Source organism: Athene noctua, chromosome 3 (assembly GCF_965140245.1).
Source record: "Athene noctua chromosome 3, bAthNoc1.hap1.1, whole genome shotgun sequence".
In the NCBI taxonomy this organism is placed as follows: domain Eukaryota; kingdom Metazoa; phylum Chordata; class Aves; order Strigiformes; family Strigidae; genus Athene; species Athene noctua.
In genome coordinates, this window is record NC_134039.1 from 55,968,224 (window position 1) to 55,981,335 (window position 13,112).

Consider the following 13,112-nt stretch of genomic DNA (forward strand, 5'->3'; position numbering starts at 1 on the left):
AGTGCAGTGAAGGACTGCAAAGATGATTAAGGGATTGGAGCATCTGACATATGTAGTGAGACTGAAAGAGCTGAAACTCTAGCCTGGAGAAGAAAAGGCTCAGGGAGATCTTGCCAATGTATATAAACTCCTGATGGGGGCATGGGTAAACAATACTTCTTGGTCATGCCCCATGACAGGGCAAGAGGCAATGGGCACAAATTAAAATAGATGAAATTCCATCTGAACAAAAGAAAGGATTTTTCTGCTGTAATGGTGGTTGAGCACTTCAATCAGTTGTCCAAAGAGCAAGCTGCTCCAGCTGACCCTGCTTTCAGCAGAGTGGGGGTTGGACTAGACGATCTCCAGACACCCTTTCCAAACTGAGGTATTCTGTGGTTCTTTGAGGAAGAGACAAAAGGAGGGCAACTACATCTGAGTAGTATGAACTACAGACTTAACATCATTTATCCTCTCTGCACAGACCAAGCCTTCAGTAAGATAAAACAATTTCCTTGCACACCAGTTGCCTATATCTGACTGCATTCTATGAAGGAAAGTTGTTCATTAGACTTAGGAAAAGCCTCATTGTGCAGATACAAGAAAACAAGTTCTTTTTCTCTTGCAGAGAATTCCTGATGCCCAAGCCTCTAGGTTTACCAGTATGAGAACTACCTAACATAAAGACGAAGACAATGTATTTGTTTTCACAGTCAAATAAATCACTTTATTGTCTACTACAATGCCCATTTGTATCAGCAAACATCCATCACTTTAATGGATTTCTTTGCCTCCCCTCCAGTCAGCACTCAAGCGGTAAAGCTAGTTTAACCAAAACACACTAATGGGAAATCACCCTTCTTCTTTCATAATGCCTGTTCTCTCACATCAATATATTGACAGCTTAGTTTTAGCTGTAGGAAAAATGAAAGGAACCATTACAGAGAAAAGCTAGAACACCTCACTCATAAGGAGCAGGCACCTGTGCACTGACCCAATTAGACATTCAAATACTTGTCACTTTGGACCTGGCTGGTTGTCACACTCATCCAAGTAGCCCCAGGGGACCTATTGTACAGTGGCATTCCCTGACAGGAGAACTGGAGCTATGGAGGCAATGAGGGCATGGTGATAGGGTGCCAGGATCCTGGTGAGTGAGAGCAACCAGCAGCAAAGCCAAAGAACCTCAGAGCTTCCTTAACTTGGTTACCATCCAAAAAGCCTTTCAGAGTCTTCAATGGTTATCTTTTTTTCAGAGCAATCTAGTTTAAAAACCTTACAGTAACAGTTCTCTTTATCCAAAGCAACATTTAACTCTTGAGTGACTAACACAAGAATAATTTCAGAATACATCCCTGAGAGCTTAAAAAAAAAAAAAATCTTTGCAGGAAGAGGATGCATTAAATGTTACTTATAGTTAACACTACCAGCATACAGTTCAGAAGTCAAAACATCTCAGTGCCCATCTTCTCCTTTCTCTGTTTTAAACATACTATTGATGCTTTCAGATGCTCTGCTTGAACACATAAATAAGGAATAAAACACTGTGCATCTATCCACGCCTACATACTCTAAAAGACAGAAAAGGTCTGTTCTAGTAGACTGTATACAATACTGTATTCAAGACCCCCAAATCAGATTTTTCATTCAAAAAAAAAAAAATCAGATATTAAAACACAGATGGCTATTCAGCAACTACTACTGACTTCAAGTAAGGCTATCTCTGTTCTTATGCTCAAAGATTTATACAGTTCAAATACAAGAGCAGGGAGGGGTTGGAGGAGGACTGAAAAAAGAAAAATCAAAGGTTACTTCAAAACTTCTAAAAACCTTTTTTTTTAAAAAAAAAAAAAAAAAAAAAATTAACCTTAGGACCTAAACCATGAGAGTGAAGAATTCTGAATGTCCCCATCACCAAATCTATGATCTATGCTAGAAGAAAAAATTTCTAGCCTTTTAGTACAAAAATATCTCGAGTTCCTTCCAAGTTCATATTTCTAGACTTACTTTTTTACTAGTTGACTTGTCCCCCTGTTCTCTCCAGCAAGGAACATCAGAGATGATTAAGCCTACCTTCAATTATGTGAAGATATGAAATAGTTTTAGCTACTTTTCTGGTTAACATATTTGATACGAGCCCTTCAGTTAAAAGCTGAGCTGACATTTTAAAAACTGTATTAATCGCAAACTGTTAACTCAAACACACATGGAAATGCAGAACACATATGGCTACCCTGATAGTACTTAATAGAAACTGAATAGAAAGACAGAAACTTAACGGAGAGAAACTTAATGCCAGTAGCTTTTTTCCCCCTAGTTATCATGGCAAATTAAAATGTAGAGGAAGAAAATCACTATCTTACCTTTGCACAAATAACTTCGGAGTACGATGGTCTGTCTCTTTCTTTTTCCTTCTTTCTTGTTCCCTGTATGACAGGTCTTTATGTTACTGCCTTGCCTGAAAAAAACATGATACAATCTGAAATATTTAGAAGTTAATAATTATGTTCACTGTTAAACTACAACAAATACATCAGATATTTCTTTAATATAGCTGCAATACTAAATCCAGTTAAGTCAAGTGGAATGGTATTTTAATAGAAACTAATTTATACATGTTTGTCTGAAGAAAAAGGTAAGAGCATTAGGAACAAAAGAAGCTCCCTAGGTTTCAAAATCATGTTTTGCATTCAGCTCTCCAAAACAATATAGCTGGTCACATCAGATCTGACCACTCATACAGTTGCCTAAGTTTGCTGTATCATCAGTGAAAAACACTCCGTGCTTCACAAAGGCTTTCCTATTGGCTTCTTCAAGCTAACCACATCTTTCTAATGTTCAGTAACCTAATTTAAGGCCCACCGGGTACCTCTGTCTCCTCAGGACCAAACACTTCAGTGTTCTTCAGGATACAGATGCCCACACTTCTAAAAAGACATCTGCTGAACGAGGTCACAGCAGCTGACAGCAAGCCTCTATTGCAGGAAACACCTTGGGTCACAGCACTTGCCAGGAAAGAGTGAGTTCTGGTTTTAAAGTCAATTTTCAAACTGCCTGATCTCCCACTTTTTAGAATATCCTAAATTCTAGTTGAGGTATGGCACAGACAATCCCCTCCCTCCACCCCACCTCCCCCAGCCTGAAAGCACAACACAAAGAAAGAGGAAACAGCAGGAAAAGGTTTTGTTCTTAATTCGGCTGCCACCTTCTTCATTTATTCACAAGAGTTATGCACCTAGTTCCTCTCTTCTCTTACTCTTGTTACTTGAAACCCCTATTTTAAACAGATTTGAAGTTTTGGGGAAAAGGAGGTTGCATATTATTTCATGGTAATGCATGTGTGGAGCTGAACTTTCAAGCAAGCAAGGTTCAAGTAGGATCACTAATTTTGAAAGTGAGCTTTAAAAAATTTCTAAATGAGGATTTCCCTTACAGTCTTTTAATTTTACAGTTCATATTGCTCATCTGCACACTCAGCTATGCTTGCCACTATATGTAGTCCTTACATCACTAAACTGGTGATGAAATGAAGCTAATAGCAAGATTAGCACCACTCCAGCACCTGTTATTTTATATACTTTTTACCTGTAGAAAAGTGATTAAAGTTCATCATTTACTCACAACTGCATATTAGCACTATTTTGTAAGGTAAAATAGGAGAGACTGAAAAAAATCTCAATTTACAACAGTAATACAGATCAGTTTAATTTTCCATCAAATTGATAATGTAATCATACAGTTGCTTTCAACATACTGTTAAAGCTTTTTTTATTCAACTGGTCTGCCAATTGGCAAAACCCTAACTGTTGATCAGAACTTTTATAGCTGTTCCTTCCAGTAACAAACAGCACTTCTCATAAATTGGTCTTTATCACGCTCTTTCAAATCAACTTATTGCTCTTACATAATAAAGCACTGGAAAGAATACATTACCTTTATAATTTTGGGAGTTTGGCATATATAATTTATTTCACTGGGGTGAAATTCACTTAGGTAATTCACTTCACTGCCTTCATCATTATTCAGGCACTCAAAACCCTTCCTACCCCCTGCCTTTATATTCAGCTGGATTAGCTGCCTGCAAATCAACAGGACCTTAATGAGCCAAAGTCAACACAGAACTTGCATTCAGAACTGCTACATGCGTGCAACCCCTAATTGACCAAAACCTTGAGTACAACAGTGATCACACATATTCTATTATATAAAGGTAATAGCTATGTCTACCTTGACATTCATGCTGTTTCCTGGCTGGTTCAGTCCAACGCACCGTCTTCAAGACAAAACCAGAGCGCATTTTAGGGAACACCGCAGCCCAAGGGACCCTTCCAAAGGGCAGTATAGGTAAGACTGGGTAAATTTTGGTTCTCCACTCTACACAGTCCTGCAATTCTCCCATGCAAGGCACTTAGCTGAATGCTCTACCTGCCTCCATGCAACACTCCAGAGCACATGCCACAGACTCGCAGTATTAGGCTGCAAAATCATCACTTTGATGGGCTGCAATACAGCTCTCACTATTTTCGATACTCTGAAATAAACCCACTAACTAGTAGTGTATTAGGGCTACAGGAACATCACAGTACTCAGGTGAAATTCAGATTAAGTTGGGTGAGTATGGCCAGTCTATTTTATAAGAAACTAATTTTCTAGAATATTAAAATGTAGAAGCGGACAGCCCTTGCCAATTAGTCTACCTTGATGACAGAAATTTGTCCCTACCTTGCTGTTATTACCAGTAGAGAGCAGCTGTAGCCTCAAGGGCTATGTCTAAAAGTTAGGAATGATCTTAAAGCCAGAGATGGGTTCAGACCTCATATACAGCAGAAAACCATAGGTCTGTTGACACTGCAGGTAACCTTTCCCTGCCTTCTAACACTCATTAAAAGAAGGGAAAAACTCCTCACCACTTGGTTCCCCTTACTCTTTTGAAGTAAAGATGGTTATGTAATAATATATATGGTTTGGGACATACTATAATGCATTACAATTTTCAGTGTTTTATTGGAAGAAAAGAATCTGTACTACAGTCAAACTGTTTTCAATTGCCGGGTAAGAAATGGTCAGAATATCAATCTCACAGGATGCCTGGACTACACACATGCTGCTCCAAAAATAAATACTTGCTGTAGTTCTTGACATCTGTGGCTTTAACCTATTTACAGTCCATGATCAGGTTCTTTTGCTGTGACTTTATTTTCTCTGATAGTCTCTTAGAAGGGAGCTTAACAAAAGCTTGAAACTCCAAAGAAATCATACCCATGAGAAGTTCTGTAAATGCTGTACAGAAGAGCACTCAGATGCAATAAAGAGGTAAAGAAGCAATCTAAGGTGTTTTTTTTTAAAGTTTACATTCTTATTCACAGTGCTAAGGGCCCATTAATAACCAGATGGCCAGTTTCCAAAGTGAGAGGAGAATTTGTACCCTTACAGGAAAATCGTGAGGTAACATGAATTTTTTTAAAAAAAAAAAAAGAAGGAAGAAAGAAAAATCAACGAGGATGGCAAAAAAGATGGTTTAAAAAAGTCTATAGATTAGATAAAACATAGTTTAAAAGTTATTAGATATATTTGGGGTCACATAATTTTTGATTTTCTGTGTATGAGTTTGGCCGCTAACATATTGTGGAAATGTAAAGCACTCTTTACTTTTCCAGACCTGACATTATGCTTATTGGTACCTAGGAATTTAAAAATTTGTGAAATAACTAAAATTGACATAGTATTGTTGCTTTATAAACTTTCCTACTAATAGTGTTGATAGACTTCAGGCAAATAAAATTTAAAATGAAAAATAAATAGATTGTAACAACTATGCAAAAATTTCAGATTTAAAAAATGCAAAATACAAAAATTCCATTTTTATTTTATAATCTGATTAGCCAAATGGTTTTATACAAAATGTATTCAAAATATTAATTAAAAGGTTAAGACACTTAAATGTTCTTAATGTAACCTTAAGAAGCAATATAATGAGACAATATGCAGCTTTCTCCTAAAATTAATAATATATGCATATACACATACGCAATTCTGTTTCCTTTTACTTTATAGTACAGCAGAAAGTTAGTTAACACAAAACATTTTCAGAGGACCTGAAAAAAATATTTGCATTGTGACATATAAAATTTATTTAGTGTATTTAAGCACAGTTTTACGCAATCCAGTTCTGCAGAGCTCCATTATTCACCCTCACGTCATTTGTTCTTTTAGAAGGAAGGAGTGATGAGGAGCCTGCAGAAAAGGAGAAACTACCCTGTTGGTTGGTGAGGGCAGTGATCCATCTTTCTGTCATATCTGTGTTATTTCGGGTAGTACTCAACCCCAGATGATTCTGACAAAGTAATAATGGAAAAGAATATTCTGGAAATACACCAAAAATAACCATTCGGTTTTTCATTTCTCACACACACATCCTCATTAAAACATTTCCTAAGGCAAGTAGTCCAGCCTAGATTATATTAACATCCATAAGAACAATGCACTAATTTTGCACATATTATAATAATCGAAACAGAATATACATCTGATCTTTAACACGTTGCAAAGTCATGCCCTTCCTCCATGGATACAAATTACAACTGCACTGATTTCAATTCCTAGACTGTTACCCTAAGTCAAATACTTTAGTCAGTTACACAGAAGAGGTTTAATCTCCATTTCCTTGTGTTACTTCATTCCAATAAATCAAAGTAACTAATACTGAAGTACACAAATCTCAACTATGTAAGTGATTGAGAAGAATCAGAATACAAAAGGAAGATCAGCCACTACCTTGTCCATACAGCTACACATTCCTCCTAGTCCTCTTCCCCTTTTGGTTGAGTTGGTTTTGGGTTTTTTTCTTTTTGTTAATGAGAGGTAAGAATTTGTACCATGCTCCCCTTCGTGTTGTAATCTCGACAAAACTCTGCTGTTAAGCTCTGCTGTTGCTGGACTGTGTGCAGAAGCACGTACAAGAGGAGCCGTTTCCAGCAGTCCGTCGCTTTGTCCTCAGCCCTCCCAAGCTTCTGTGTGATCAGCACAGGCTTTGTGGCCATACAATAGGGGTTAAACATTTCCCTGTATTTATTTAAAAGCAGAGCTAAATCTGCTTAGCTGCATGAAACTTTTAGTAAAATAATGCCCACTGTATTACGGTATTTTTCCATTTGTTTGTTTAATTGGTTTCTATCAACGAAAAGAAAAAATATCTAGCTCCTTTCCATTATACACTGTGCATAAACAATGCAGCCAGTAAAATCAGTGAAGGTTTTTATCCAGATCTTCCCGTATCCACAACTTCCCTCTAAGCAACTACTTGTGACTTGCTTCTGTAACTTAGAGCTCTAGTTTCATTTTTCCTTTACATTCATTCTACTTGATAACTTGCCAATGGGGCAAACCTCCGGTCTCCATCAGCAGTGTCTGAGAGGCAGATCATTGCAAAAGCTACTATTTGTACTGAGGGGTGAACTTCCAGTACAAGAAAGAAAATTTAAATATACTGAGAAATAAATGAAAACATTTTGGAGAGTTGATTGTGCTTGCCCACAGTATTAAAGCCACCAATCTCACACAGCACACGAAACTCTGGACCACCTTTGCTCTCCAAGGAACTACCCTGAAGCAACACACTGGTACAGAACAGTGGCTTTTTTCATCTCCTAAAGGAAGAAACCCTATTCAAAACTGTTCATTTCTCTTCTACCACAAATCCAGACTTTTTTTTTAGTTTTTTGTAACTACAGTTAAAATGTTTCTAACTTTAGGGGGGTTGCAGCTTTTTATAGGTAGCAGTCTAAGAATTCTGTCAGCATTTATTAGCACCAGCATTAGTTCAGAACAATAACTTCATCTGCTCTTTTGAAACCTATTCTATACTTGAGGCTTATTAGAACAATGCTTTTCTTCACAAAAGCCCAATCTCTACTCAAGAATCTGCTTCAAAGCAGATTGCCAGTGAGGTTCAGTAACAACTGCATCCACCTGATCTCTTAAACTTGCTGAAATAGAACCAGAGTATCTTAATTGAGCTCCCACTTCACACATGTACCATGCTTCTAGAGCTGCAAAGGACTTAGCTGAGAAGGGTAAAAATTTCAGAAAAACAGAATTTACAGTTACAGGTGATTTATTTTTGATATGGAGATTTACCATCAAAGAATATAGTGTTGCTTAGGCAAAACCTCTGCCATTCAAAGTTATTGCTCTTTAATTGCACATTTACAACTGTATATTCTAATGACAACAGCTGACACAAAACTGTACATGAGCAGCTACTCACCATACCACAAACGTGGCACAATATTAAACTATTATTTGTATTTAGTAACATTTAATTCTTGTAATAGCTCAATTCGCAAAATCGCTATTTTCATGGTTTTGATCATTCCTTCCCAAATGAAGTCCCAGAAGAAAACAGCCATTTTGCCAATACAGTAGCTTAACCATTTGCTTCCCACTGCCTTTGACAGCATACTATAACAAGAAATTAGCTAAAAGATAACTGATTGAGCAGATTTTTTGTGTTTAACTGGGTTTAAGCAGAAATTGTTCTCTGATTTTCAGAGCTGAATGACGGAGTGGCAGGTCTAATTTTGTCATCCGATTGACCAAGCCTAATCAGAATTATTTCTGCACACTGCTTCACTACAGCTGCAGATCCATCAAATGCTAAATGCTTCAGAGGCCCGTTCCCCTTCAGCTTCCCACTGTGACTCCTACTTTTCGGCTGGTAGCTACTCAGTGGGCTACTCAAAACATTCAAAAAAATGGAGGTGCTATATTTAATGGACAAATCAAAACCCATAGTAAAATCTGTCACTTGACTGTCAGGATGGCAGCTATCATAATAAAACTGACTCTTTGTGATGAAGACTTAAAAAGAAGCTCTTGAACTGGTTCTCTTACCTCCCAATAAATTTTTATTAGGAGAAGGTTTTCAGTCATAGCAGCTATTTTTTTATTCAACAGAAATAATCATGTCTGCCTCTGAAAATGTTCAGATATGTACTTTTATTTTTTTGTAATCATATTACTCATGGCATCTTGTTTTAAATCTTATTATAGTTTTAGCCTCAGGAAGACTTTAAAGTAATATAACCATTAAGAATCTCTTACTGCACAATTTACATATTAACAAAACTACGTTTTAACCTACTGAACTGTTTAAGCTGAAAAATAACTGTGATGTGCACATGTAGTGCACAGTTCTTTACCTTGAGATCTGATCATTAGAACAGATGACAAACAGATTCTGAAAAATATCTAGCAATTGCCTGATGACACTGCTTATTTATCCACCTCTTTTTCACACATTTTTGGCTTTCCTTTCCAAATGTCTTCAACTCTTTCCAGACCTATGACAACACTTGGGTAAAGCCACAAATCATTTATGCTTTCCAAGGTCAAAGTCATCTTCATTTAGCTAGTGCAAACCATCAAAATTTAGCTAGAGTAATATTCAGCTGATATCTTCAAGCATCTCAACAGCTAACCTTGTTGTAGAGTTTAACCCCAGATGGTGGCCTCAGACTATGGTAGGTCAGTCTGGGCAAACACTTATGGGATCTGTAACTCTAGAAAGAGCATGGTTCACAAATACCCAGGGGTGGGGCACTGGAAAACATAAACCCAAGATAAAAGATGCTTGTGCATTAGGTCAGCACAGTAAAGAAGATAGAAGGCTCACACTCATATAATAAAATCACTCTATAATAAGATGGGATGGTTGTTTCACCTGTTCTTTTAGACACTGAATGTTTTAAAAGCTTCTGTATGCCTAACAGTTACAACTGAAGACATGTAAATATTACTCTTTTCAGAGTAAAGACTTATCCATTGAAAGGTATGACTGGGTGTATCATTATTTCCATTAAGTCTCTGGCACAGTCACCTGACTAGGACAGTATTTCATTTTGATGATTACACAAGGACCAAGAATAGGTATGGTAACTATGCGGCTGAAGGGTTTTTTGTTATTACTATTAATACCATTTCTTTGAAAAGCAAGAGGGAAAATACTTATATTTCCTTATGGGAATTTAGGGAATGCATAGCCTTGATTTAGCTTAGTGCCTTGTACATATTTTGATAGTCACCTATCATTATTTTTTATATTTTTGCACAGGCAAACTGAATTTTTTTCATTTTCCAGCTTCAATTTCCTTTACTTCACCAGCAAAGTTTTCTAGAATCATAGTTTTGTGTGCAAAAGTAAGATCCATATAGTTTCCAGTTTCTTTGTGAAAAATGCCTTTAAGGTTAAGGAGTCTGAAAAGACTTCAAAGTGCAGATGACATTCAAAAACATAGCTTCACAGGCATAGCAAGATGCTCATAGCAAGACTACTCATTGTCATCTGTGTATCCTCCTCCCAAAAAGTCATTCCAAATATTTGGGTTGGGAAGTAAATTTTAAAGAGTAGCTACTAAGTTAAGTGCTATTATGAAGTGAAATTGTGAAGAACAGAATCCTCTGAGGATTTTAAAATGTATTTACTTTAAAATATCATCATAACCACTTCTACAGATTTTAGCTGTTACCACTGAAATTTCATGGACTTACTTGAAGTAAACCTAATGCTGTCACTTCCTCAGTATTAATTTATTCCTTTTTTTTTTTTTTCCTAGAAACTCACATAAGGTTGTTCTATACCAGAACATATCCAATTATTCCTTACTACAGTTACCAACAGTTTATAGTAGGCAAACCAGGTTAAGTAATTTTAACCTAGACCTAAATAACCTAATATTTTTTTCCAAATTCATTGTAGCATATATGTCCTGATTATCCTCCTTAGAATTCTGTCTCCTCTCTACATTTGCTTGATGTTAATTGTACCCGTTAAAGCTGGCTTTCTGCCAGCTACAGAAAATCACTTCTCAAACACTTTGGGGATGCAGACTCATACTAGTTCAATTTCTCTGAATCTCTTACAGGGAGAGACTGTTCCCACACATAAGCTGTTTGTCACACAGAGAAGTTGTCAAGGAGAGTAAGGATTCCTACAAGCAGCTCCAGCACGGCAGACTGAGAAGAGTCTTCTTCAAATAACTCAAAGTTCATTCACTTTATTATTTCACTAGCTATAGCACATGCAGCTTAGTATTGCCATACATTCAAGTATATGGGCTTTCTTTCTGCCTTCATGTTACTTTTTGATAAGGATGCTCCATAATAAGATTCACAGTATTAACTTTAACTATACTAAGATTTTCTCTAGTACTGTTCTCCAACCTTTTTTATAAATGCTTTGCCCTTCCTCTTTGTGCGCAATGAGTGTTCTTGACTGCTGGATGCCTAAAGCAGTTTAAATACATGGGGCAAAGAGATTGCAGTGTAAGTGTAGCTACTGTACATTCCTAACCCCAGGATGAGGAGAATTATCAGGAGCTATGCAACCAATTACAGCTTCAGGAATAAAACAGATTTGCTGATGTTGCACTGTCTATAGATAGCTAGGGAAGAAGTTAGGAGGTTTTTAGTTTCAGTAAACACATCTAATGCATATTCTAAATGAATTTACATCAACTACACAAAAAGAGACTGAACAGAATCAAGCCTGAGGAATAAAGGGAAGAAGATAAAAGGAAGAAGATTACAGCTACAAAGGGAGATTAGAATCTTGATTCTGGTAAAAAAACAAAACCAACCAAACAGGAAAACAAAAGCAAAAAACCCAACCATCCAAACAAGCAAACAAAACCCCCAAAACCACAGAATCAAGATTCTGGCATATACAGTTTTCAATCCACACTCAAGGGGTTGGGGGAAAAAAGGGGGGAAAAAAAATGCAGTAAGTTGTCACTGTTTGCAGAAATCTTTTTGTGATGCTTCAGCTGCCCAAGAGTTTTCTTCTTCTTGGTAAGGCATGTATTGTTTGAACTTCTGCCAGTGATATACACACTATACCTGAGGCTGCACTACCTAAATTGCAACTGGCTGGAACGGGGCTTCATTCCACTCCCAATGCTCCTCTGTCCAACGTCAACTGCCATCACACCTAGAAGCTCCCAAATTCATCAATGTCGTAAACTTTACTTGAAGGCTTTCTAACTACCTCCTGTTCTTTCTTGGTCGCAGTTTGAAATAATTTAGCAGCTCTCTGCTTGAATTGTGTCAGCATCTTGACTGACAGCTTGAAACTAAGTTTGCCCACCTGAATGTGCTAAAGGGGTGTTTTCAGTAGGTACACACAGAGCATTCCTAGCACACAAGAGGACCAGGCTCCCCAAAGCACTGGCACAGCTGTGATTTTCTTTAAAATGACAGCCAGAGAAAGTGCCATATGGCAGCTCTTTCTCCTTTACACAGAGCAGGACTGGCTGAGGTTCACCCAAGCATTTTGCCCTCAGTGGCACAGTTTCTGCAGAGAGACAGCAGAGAAGATACTCTCTTACCCCTGCAGGTCACATCTGAGGAACATATTCAAGTAAAAAAACCTCTCTTCTGCCCCTTTGTCTTTGCTGTCCAAAGATCCTAAAACATGATGAATGGGGATTTTCCTCAGAGATGAAAGACATGAACTTGAATCTACTTTGGAAGAGGATATATTTTATCTCAAGTCCTTCCTCCAGCAAGTATTGGAATGTCACAGCTGTTTGTTGGAAAAGGCACAAATCTAATAATCCTCTTGGTAAATTACAAACTTAAGAGCTTCACTCAAAAAACCAGCACCCAGCAGTAAATCAGAGTCGGAATAGAAAAACAGATGGAGACACCTCCTGGTTCTGTCTCGGTCTCCTATGACCCAGCTCTTCACAACTATACAATGCTGGCCCCAGAGTAGGACCCTGAAGGCACTACCTACATTAGCAACCTGTACCGTACAAAGTGGGAAAGGGGGTGTTATAAACTGAGCAGCTATACATGATACCTGCATGCACATATGCACACCCAGACTTGACCAAGTTGCTGTGATGTAAAAAGCCTTCATTTTGCTGCTTTGATGTATTTGCCCATTTTTAAAGGGAAAAGTTTCATGCTGTGCATGAATGCATCTCTGGGCATCATCTTCCCCAAACTTTAACTTCAAGCTTGGTTTCTATTTCTGAGGATAAACCATGACAATCTATGCTCACCACACACAAAACTGCCTTCAGGTTTAAGTTCTTAAAGCATTGCAAGTTTTCCACTATGGCAGAGCCCTT

General features: G+C 37.5%; 1 protein-coding gene across 24 annotated transcripts in view; it reads right to left on the minus strand.

The window, feature by feature from the left end:
• Positions 1-13,112, minus strand: part of NRCAM (neuronal cell adhesion molecule) — a 164,027-nt gene that overhangs the window by 108,385 nt on the left and 42,530 nt on the right. For all 24 annotated transcript variants that reach the window (XM_074903066.1, XM_074903062.1, XM_074903061.1 and 21 more), the window contains exon 2: positions 2,343-2,437. The gene's annotated coding sequence lies outside the window, so the exon portion shown is untranslated. The remainder of the gene's footprint in view (positions 1-2,342; positions 2,438-13,112) is intronic.